This window comes from Oryctolagus cuniculus, chromosome 7, assembly GCF_964237555.1.
Source record: "Oryctolagus cuniculus chromosome 7, mOryCun1.1, whole genome shotgun sequence".
Taxonomy (NCBI): domain Eukaryota; kingdom Metazoa; phylum Chordata; class Mammalia; order Lagomorpha; family Leporidae; genus Oryctolagus; species Oryctolagus cuniculus.
In genome coordinates, this window is record NC_091438.1 from 126,011,580 (window position 1) to 126,021,469 (window position 9,890).

The 9,890-nt window shown below is 46.9% G+C and overlaps 1 long non-coding RNA gene across 1 annotated transcript; it reads left to right on the forward strand.

Moving 5' to 3' along the window:
* Positions 1–1,484: 1,484 nt before the first annotated feature.
* On the forward strand, positions 1,485–9,890 carry LOC127493461 (uncharacterized). Its single transcript, XR_007923644.2, has 2 exons — positions 1,485–1,937; positions 9,683–9,890. It is a non-coding gene; the product is annotated as an uncharacterized lncRNA (long non-coding RNA).

The following is a 9,890-nucleotide window of genomic DNA, read 5'->3' on the forward strand; positions in this document are numbered from 1 at the left end:
AGGCAGGCATCTGAAACTTCAGTTTTCTATCTATTTCCCTCTGAATCCTTAATTCTTCATCTCTAGTGTTAAAAACATGAAAAGCTGCGTCTCTGGGTCCCTCTGGGGAGTTTGTGGACCATCTTGTAATTTTTGGAGTTTGTGACGGATATCTGGAGCTGACTAGGACATAAAGTGAGAATTTAGGCCAGTGCTGCGGTTCACTAGGCTAATCCTCCGCCTGCGGCGCCGGCACCCTGGGTTCTAGTCCCGGTTGGGGTGCTGGATTCTGTCCTGGTTGCCCCTCTTCCAGTCCAGCTCTGTACTATGGCCCAGGAGTGCAGTGGAGGATGGCCCAAGTGCTTGGGCCCTGTACCCACATGGGAGACCAGGAAGAAGCACCTGGCTCCTGGCTTCGGATCGGCACAGCACGCCGGCTGCAACGAGCCAGCCATAGTGGCCACTTGGAGGTCAAACCAACGGAAAAAGGAAGACCTTTCTCTCTGTCTCTCTCTCACTGTCTAACTCTGCCTGATAAAAAAATAAATAAATAAAAAGAGAGAGAGAGAGAGAGAGAGAATTTAAAGATAGCTGTCCCTCTGGGGAATTGGGATCAGTGTTAGTATACTTTGTCATTGTCTCTGTAAAGCAGGGCATACATACAGTAGGATTTTCATTGGGTTCCTGGGTGACCTCTTGGATCTTCTCCTAATTAACCTATTTATGGCTGTTCTTATCCATAGCCACTAGCAGGCATGAGATCATGTGGTCTCAGGCCTGTAGCCCTGGGTCCCCAGGTTGGTAAGTCCAGTTTGGGTTGGGGTTAGTTCTGGGGATGGCTTGAACAGCTTCTGGGGCCTGGTGGTGCATCTCATCTGCATGCTGTTTGGCAGCATGCCAGGTATGTTCAAATTCATCTGGTGTTAGGGTAGAGGACAGAACTAAATACAGATCATTCCAAGTTAAGCTATAGGACTGAGTTGGGTAGAGAAATCCCTTATAATACTTGGAGGGATTCTCTGAGAACAAGCCTAGACATTCCTCAGTCTAAGATCTGACAGAGAGAAGGGCACATGGACTCTAACCAGACCTTCCACCAGGAAAGAATTACCCCAGCCAAGAACCTAAGTTCTGAGTCCTCTAGAGGAGAGAAAGAGAATCCCCACACTTAGACCCGTGTTTCCCTGGGTGAGAGAAACCAAGCAAACACCCAGGCCCTCTGAGGCAGGATGAATCAGCCCAACCGAACACCCCAGGCCCTATAAAGGGTGATGAACCAGGCCTGAGTGTCGCCCCAGCGTGCTTGAGGCAACAGAGGCCTCCTTACCAACCCGAGGAGTCAAGAATGAGATCTCACGTCGGAGGCAGTGATGAGATTTGGCAAAGGGCTCTGCCTGCGTATTCATTTGAGAAAATGAGGAAATGCAACTGGGAGCGAGAAACATGACTAAGGCTGTTCTCTACTCGTATGGGTGGTTTTCGGAGCAGTGTCTCCCAGGCCAACCGGGTCACTCGAAAGAGGACAGCCGGGGGAGTCCTGGAAGTTGTACCCTCTCCAGTCCCGAAGAGGAACCAAGTCAGAAATTTCAGTAGAAAGGGAGATAGACTCCGGGATAACCTGTCGGGCTGTCAGAGTCTGGTTTTCACCTGGAAAGTTCGAGTCTCACCGGAGAGTCGCCCTGGTCAGAGGCTCTCAGTCACCCACCAGGTTATTCCCGGTTCCACACACCCACGGTCTCCTCCTTGAACTGAGAATGAAGATTCAGCACGCCGCAGAGGGAGGCGAGAGAGTACAGAGGAAGGGGGAGGGGCCGCGGCTCTCACCCGGAAGCTGGATCCTGTGCTCCCCTCCTCACACGGGGCACCAAAATGTTAGGAAAAGAGCACAGAACAGAGATGACGCAGGGTATGAATCTACAGCCAGACCAAATTTATTCGAAGAAAATAAATCCACAGAGGTGAGTGACCAACTGCTGGCGTGCACAGACTGGACACATCACAGAGGGTCCCAGCCCCAGGGGCAGGCCTTTTTCTATCTCTGGTGGCCTACGGGTGAGGGTGGGGTAAAGGGCGGCAGGTGGAGGTGAATTCCTCCATACTTGTCTTTCGAGTGGCCCAGCGCCTCCGAACCTGCGGAAAAACTGGTGAGGGGGGCGGTGTACAGACAATAGGTGTTAGAATGCATTGACATTCGGGAACAAGGAATGAGGTCTGATATTTATCTATCTTCTAGGCAATGAGGGAGAATGGCTGAGGCTTCTGTCTTTGCTCCATCAAACCTGATTCATTCATTCACTCATCAACACATATTTACCGAGTACCATTAGTGCATGTACTGAAAAAGTACTCCTACTTATTGAGTACTACTGAGTACTGGAAATAAAATGACAAATAGGATACAAAGGCACTCACATTCGGACATACTTCTGTCAAAAAAATAAAAGATTCCTCTCCATATTTCCAGGAGACCAGAACAGGCATTCCCCTGCCTCTAGAAGGGTTGCTTCTGTGTAAGTCGAGAAGGGGAAGACCCAAGCCTGGGAATATGGGTTCTGTTCTCGGGTCTGCTTGTGGCTTTTGAAGCAACCTCAGATTAGATCCAGCTGCACCCACTGCCTCAGTTTGCCCCCTATCAGTGAACCACGTGGGTCTAGGATGTCCTCTCTGGTGTAAAGCCACAGTGTGTGAATTCCAGTGTGTGAGCTCCAGTGTGTGAATTCCAGTATGGGATCTGCAATGTGTGATCTAGAGTGTGTGAGCTCAGTGTGTGACCTCAACGTGAGATCTGCAGTGTGTGAGCTCAGTGTGTGAGAGCTTAGGGTGTGAGCTCAGTGTGTGAGCTCAGTGTGTGAGGTCAGTGTGTGATCTCAGTGTGTGAGAGCTCAGTGTGTGAGCTCAGTGTGTGAGAGTTCAGGGTGTGAGCTCAGTGTGTGAGGTCAGTGTGTGAGCTCAGTGTGTGAGAGCTCAGTGTGTGAGAGCTCAGGGTGTGAGCTCAGTGTGTGAGAGCTCAGGGTGTGAGGTCAGGGTGTGAGCTCAGTGTGTGAGGTCAGGGTGTGAGCTCAGTGTGTGAGCTCAGTGTGTGAGAGCTCAGGGTGTGAGGTCAGGGTGTGAGCTCAGTGTGTGAGCTCAGGGTGTGAGCTCAGTGTGCGAGGTCAGGGTGTGAGCTCAGTGTGTGAGCTCAGTGTGTGAGAGCTCAGGGTGTGAGCTCAGTGTGTGAGAGCTCAGGGTGTGAGGTCAGGGTGTGAGCTCAGTGTGTGAGCTCAGGGTGTGAGCTCAGTGTGTGAGGTCAGGGTGTGAGCTCAGTGTGTGAGCTCAGTGTGTGAGAGCTCAGGGTGTGAGCTCAGTGTGTGAGCTCAGGGTGTGAGAGCTCAGTGTGTGAGCTGCAGTGTGTGAGCTCAGTGTGTGAGGTCAGTGTGTGAGCTCAGTGTGTCATTCCCAGCAACCTTTATGCCCCATTTTGACAATTAAAAGTGGGTCTGCTCTGCTCGCCGCTATACAGTCCATTCACCGGAGATGGAAGCTGATGCCAGGGAACAGGTTTGTTCAATCGGTTAGCATCTTGGGAGGAAGGGCAGACACCTTCAGTCTCAAAAGTACTCCCCTCATCCCCAATTTGCAAGTTATCAAGACAATTTTTAAAGGAGAAAGGGAAGTTGGGGGAGGTTGTCAGACAGATTTCTAGGATTGGTGCTGCGAGTCATCCTTTCTTTCTTTAAGATTTATTTATTTATTTATTTATTTGAAAGTCAGAATTGTAGAGAGAGAGAGAGAGGATGAGAGAGAGAGAGAGATCTTCCACCCACTGTTTCCCCAAAATGGCCACAATGACCAAAGCTGGTCCAATCTGAAGCCAGGAGCCAGGAAATTCTTCTGGGTCTCCCACGTGGGTGCAGGTACAAGAGCCCAAGCACTTGGACCATCTTCATTGCTTTCCCAGACACATTAGCAGGGAGCTGGATCAGAAGCGGAGCAGCCAGGACTCAAACTGGTGCCCATACGGGATGCTGGCCCCATAGATGGTGGCTTTACCGGCTGCGCCACAGGGCTGGCCCCGAGAGTCACGCTGGATGGCACTGAAGGTGAAGTTTGACTGCCTCGGCCAGTGGTTGTGGTATCCTTCCTCTCATGAGGTCTGCTCTTTCAGCCGTTTCCCAGCAGTCATGATAACTCCAATCCTCTGGTTGTGATGACCAGCACGGGCCAGATTACTTTACAAGTTCAGCTGGTTTTCTCAAGGCCAGTTACTGGAACTTTCAAGCAAGAATTATTTATCTGTTGAATTTAGTGGACCCTTTAATTAGTCACAAAATCCGCCGTGAGCTTCTGTTAACCAGAACGTGAAAAGGAAAAGAAGACGTATGCGGCACAGTTGTCAATTCCCCAGTGGCAACCCTTCACTCCCTAGACTCCACTAGGACTCCTTCCTGCTGCCTGGGGGCAAGGAGGGGTTTGGGGAATGGAAGACTTTTCAAACAGAATACATCTTCTTTAGTTCTCCTCTTTAAGGAGAGTAGGTCACACACTTGTTTAGCTGTTAGTTTAGATGTTTGTTTACAAATCTTTTGCATACAGGACATAATGATTTATAAGCCCTGAGTTAAATCCCAATATATTAACAGGAGTGCTAATCCTACCTTTAAGATCTCTTTGAAAATGGACCTGATTCCTGATGGTATCCAGGAGAATAAACTTGAAAACCAGTCTCCAATTCCTTGGAAGAGGGGGTTTGATGATCCAGAATCTGTTGGAGACAGGTGTCCTGTATCAATAATACTTTTCCCTGGGCTGCAGTGTTAACATAAGAGCAGCAGGAAGAATCGACCACTATATAGACACTACCCTGTTCTGTTGGAAAATAGTCTAAGGCTCATGCTGTCTAAAGCCACCTTGGTTCAAGAATTTAAGGTTGGGGTCAGTGTTGTGGCATAGCGGGTAAAGCCACTGCCAGGGCTACTGAAGAATTCAGCTAGAAAATTGCAGGCCCAAACCTCCTTCCCCAAAGCTGAAACCCTGTGGGGCGGGGGTTGTATAGTTTCGGTTCCTTATCTTTACAGCTGCACCTGTGTGAGGATAAGGGGCCAAAGCTGTGTAACCCTTGCAGGAGATGTCCTTTGAACTCCCCACAGATGCTTTGAGTTTCCCCGCAGTGTGAGATGATTTGCTAATGAGCTTCCCTCGGTGTGAGATGATTTGCTAAATGGAACCATAATGTGTGGAATGTCTCTGAAAACCGTATAAAAACCCTGACCCTTGACTTCTCGGGGCTGCTCTGTTCCTCCATGTTCAGAGAGCCCCAGCATGCTGGTCTGAATAACCCCTTGCTGATTGCATGAGAGTGTCTCTTGGAGTCGTTCCTGGGACGGTGGACGTTTCTCGACCCTAACACTACAACTTCTGCAGAGGGCCACCATTAAACTTGGGGGGGGGGGGGGGGGGCTGCGAGAGAGAGAAAGAGAAATACTAACTTGATACGATGTTTGATATTCTTACTCCTGATGCTAAAGTCTATATATAGCACCCACACTGAGATGCTAAGAAAGCCCTTTGATCTCTTGCACATGAAAGGCAAAGCTTAAAACTGGAAATACTGGGGCTGGTGCTGTTGCTTAGTGGGTAAATGCAGTGCCAGCATCCCACATGGGCACTGGTTCGACTCCCAGCTGCTGCTCTTCCAATCCAACTTCCTGATAATGGCCTGGGGAAGCAGTGGAAAATGGCCCAAATGCTTGGGCCCTTGCACTGACATGGGTAACCTGGAAGAAGCTCCTGGCTCCTGGCTTCGGATCGGCTCAGCTCCAGCCATTGTGGCCATTTGGGGAGTGAACCAGTGGATGGAAGATCCCTCTCTTTTCCTCTCTCTCTACCTCTCTGTAACTCTGCCTTTCAAATAAATAAATAAGTCTTTAATTTAAAAAATGAAGAAGCCCAAGACAGACTTAATTTTTAATTTATTATATATAAGCTTTTGAATTTTTAAGATCTGCTAAGAAGGAACAATTTTGTTTGTTCACTGAAAGGCTGGAGCCCTGGAAGTAAGCATTCTGTGCAGATTTTCAGACATGCCAATGTTTTGAAGTGATACCCTGACAGGAGGGACTCCATTTTAGGGCAGCTGAGCCTCCATCTTGAGAAAGCACCCCCCCCCCACTGTGAGACTATGGTCTGAAACTAACCATGGTCTACAACTAAGACAATAACAGCACGCTACATCCCACTTAGCAGAACCTAGAAACCCCGTAGCAGATGGCTACACCCTGATTAATGTTATGATTATAATTTGTCCATGTCCCACATATGATCTAGGTTGGTACCTGTTTTAATGTCAAAATTGTAATTGATATTAGTTTCACATATGCTTTAGGTCAGCTAGACCCTAGCAACCATGTATCCCCCCTCCCCTCCTTGTAGCTTTTGCCTTTATAAATCCCATTGCTTTGGGCTTTGGGGTTGAGAGTTCTTTAGGGCATAAGCCTGCTCTCCACCCTGGCAATACAGGATGGTCACATTTTATCAGTGCGTGGTGCTCCTCTATTTGCACTCATTCAGTTTGCACTCACTCAGGCACATTTTGGAGGCCCCAGTGAGATACAGAGACTACCCCTGGGGAAGACCTTGCTCTAGTCCTTCCAGGTTGGTGCTCTGGCCACAGGAGAGGCACCCCTGATGACGTTCCAGGTTCCTATGTCCTGATTCCCTGACCTGGGAGGCTCGGCTCAATCTCTTCACCCACCAAACGGCCTTATGTCCTCTGGTCTCCCATGCGGGTGCAGGGCCCAAGCACTTGGGCCATCCTCCACTGCCTTCCTGGGCCACAGCAGAGAGCTGGCCTGGAAGAGGGGCAACCAAGACAGAATCCGGCGCCCCAGCCAGGACTAGAACCTGGTGTGCCAGCGCCACAAGGCGGAGGATTAGCCTATTGAGCTATGGCGGCGCCGGCCGGCCTTATGTCCTCTGGTAAGTTGATGTTTCTTTGAAGTATTGGAGGTCTTATGAGACACCAATACAGTCTCCCTTCCATTTGAGTGTGATGGCATTAGGATGGGGATGCTGATCCTGGATATAATTTGTTTTCTGTCGTTGTGCTATTTGTCGTTACTATCATTCTTGTCTATCTCCTACTTGAAACATTAGGATGGAGATTCTGGTCAAAGACAGACTTATCAACCTTTCCTGCATATAACTGGTTTCTATTCCTGTTTCGTGGCCACTTTCCAATGTGCTGTCTGCATTTACCTGGAAGGTAAATTCTTCTCCTTGTCCTGCCTGCCTGTCTCCTTTATTCCCTTGTCTCTGGAGGCTCTCTGTGCCTTCCATTGAACATGGGTTCTGCTCAGTCTAAGCAGATGCCTTTTCAAGAATTTCTCTCTTTCGAACCTAGAAAGATTACTGCCTTAAAAATTGCCTTGTAACTTACCAAACTTGTTTTGTGACTTGGTTTTTACAGATCCAGATGAAAAATAGCAATAGGTAATCAGCGCTAAGGTGGATTTTGCAATCTCTGGTGTATGTCACTGATTTCCAGCTACAGTTTTATAAGGAGAGTAGAATTCTGTGTAAATGTAATTTTGATCTTAATTCAGATAAAGGTATGGTATAATATCAGCATGTTAAGTCACATAGATGTAATCATTGAATATAAATTGAATAAAGGTAAATGAGATAAATGTGTCTAAATGTAAACATTGCCACACTTAACACCTTATATTATTTTTTAAAGATTTATTTATTTACTTGAAAGCCAGCGTTACACAGAGAAAGAAGGAGAGTCAGAGGCAGAGAAACAGAGAAGTCTTCAATCCACTGGTTCACTCCTCAATTGGCCGCAAGGGCAGAGCTGCGCTGATCCAAAACCAGGTGCCAGGAGCTTCTTCCTGGTCTCCCACGTGGGTGCAGGGGTCCAAGGGCCTGGGCCATCTTCTACTACCTTCCCAGGCCACAGTAGAGATCTGGATTGGAAGTGGAGCAGGCAGGACTCGAGCAGGCACCCAACATGGGATGCCAGCACTGAGGCAGCAGCCTTACCCACTATGTCACAGTGCTGGCCCCTAACACCTTATATTCTGTAAAAGAAACTATTTGGGTTTGTTAACAAAAATGTTTTCATAAACAGTCATATACGAAAAATAATTCAACACAGCTTAAAAGCAACTAAGGTTAAAATTCGATGTATTGTCTTATTTGGAAAATGTTGTCTTAATTGAAGCTTTTTAAAAGACTATTTCAATGTCAATCAATAAATCAGCAGGTTAAAAAGGGGGTCACAAGTATAAAAATGTGTTCTTGGTAATGAAGGTTGCAATAAAAATATTTATTATATACATATATAGAATATTATATATTAAATAAATATAATAAAGGTTGTAATACATATATGTTAGTGAAAATCTTTAAATATTCTTTAAATTCTATTTAAAAACTACGACATCTCTCTTTAACAGTTTTTGTCTAATTGGTGACTGTCAGTTTTCTAGCTGCTTCCAGTAAGCTATCTTCTCTTCCCTATTTCTGACTCTTAAAATTGTTCCAGGTCATGAAAACTCTTATATTCAAAGTTTTTATTTCCCATTTTGGTGACAGACCAAAAAGATATCAATTTTGTATCTTACTGAAGTAATCTTTGTATTATCTTTCACTCCTTAAGTTCTGGTTGTTTAAAAACAGCTGAGTTCTTATTAAAAGAGTTATGGTTTATTTAAATAGATACTCATTCTAAAACATTTGAGTGATCACTTTGTAACAATGACCAAATCTGGTCTATATTATGTCATGATGTTAAGAGATCCTATTTCTACCAGATATTATAAACCTTCTTGGCATTTTTTGGGACACTCAAAAATGCAAGGTTCCAAACAACAACTAATTAGACTATTTGGATTACATAAAAGATACTGTCAAGATGTGAAGTCAAATAGGGTTCTGTACCTATAGGCTGGGAGCTGTGACAGGGAAGTTTGCTCTGAGACCTGATCCTACCTTTCCCCACTGGGACATCCTGTTCAACCACATCTTCAAGCTATTCACAAACCTTCCACCCAAAAACCAGCAGCAGGGCAGCCGAGTCCGCCAAAGAAAAAGCTGGCTCTTGGCAGCCACCTCGCATTCAGGCTGGCACCAAAAGGCCCCATCCTTTGTGTTACTGGACACATGCTTCTTCAGCTCTATGCTTACCACGGACCTGAGGGAGGACACTTAATCTCCCCCTGACCTTAACTATTGCCAGGGTCGTGCTGCCGTCTTGTTACTTTCATTCCTGCCTGGGCTCAGCACAGCAGCCTTGGTTTGGGGTGAGCCAGGTATTTCCCAGGTGCCAACATCAGCCACCTCCCATCTTCTGGTGAGTTCAAGTCTCTTGCAGGGGTTGTCCTGCAAAATAGCCTCCTCCTCCTCATTGTAGGCCCCTGAATTCTTGACTGGTTACTCAGTTTCACTAAACAAAGTACAGCTTCTGTTAAACTTATGTATAGGCACACCTATCACTCTGCTCTAAATAACCTTCCTGATCAATGGCATCATGTGACTAAAGCAAGAATCTGATTATTGTCAAAACACAAAGAGGGGAATCAAGCGACACCCTGACAGTAGGGACTCCATTTTAGAGCACCCAAGACTGATGGGACAAGGACAGAAGCCTCGGCCATTTTAGGTTTCTTCTTATCTCTGCCCTCTCACACCCTGCATTGTTCCCCACCCCATTTTTCTCCAGATTTGGAAGCCCGTGGGCCAGACCTGAAGAACCAGTATGGAAAAGTTCATCTCCTACCCCCCACCCCCAACCCCGGTCCACCTAAGACATAAAAGGGCCCAGCAGGCTGGAGTCCGGGCCTCTGCCAGGAGTTTGCTCTGTGAGTCTGATGGCAATTGGTCAACCCCTGCGGATTTATTTTCTCTGAATAAATTCGGTCTGGCGCCAA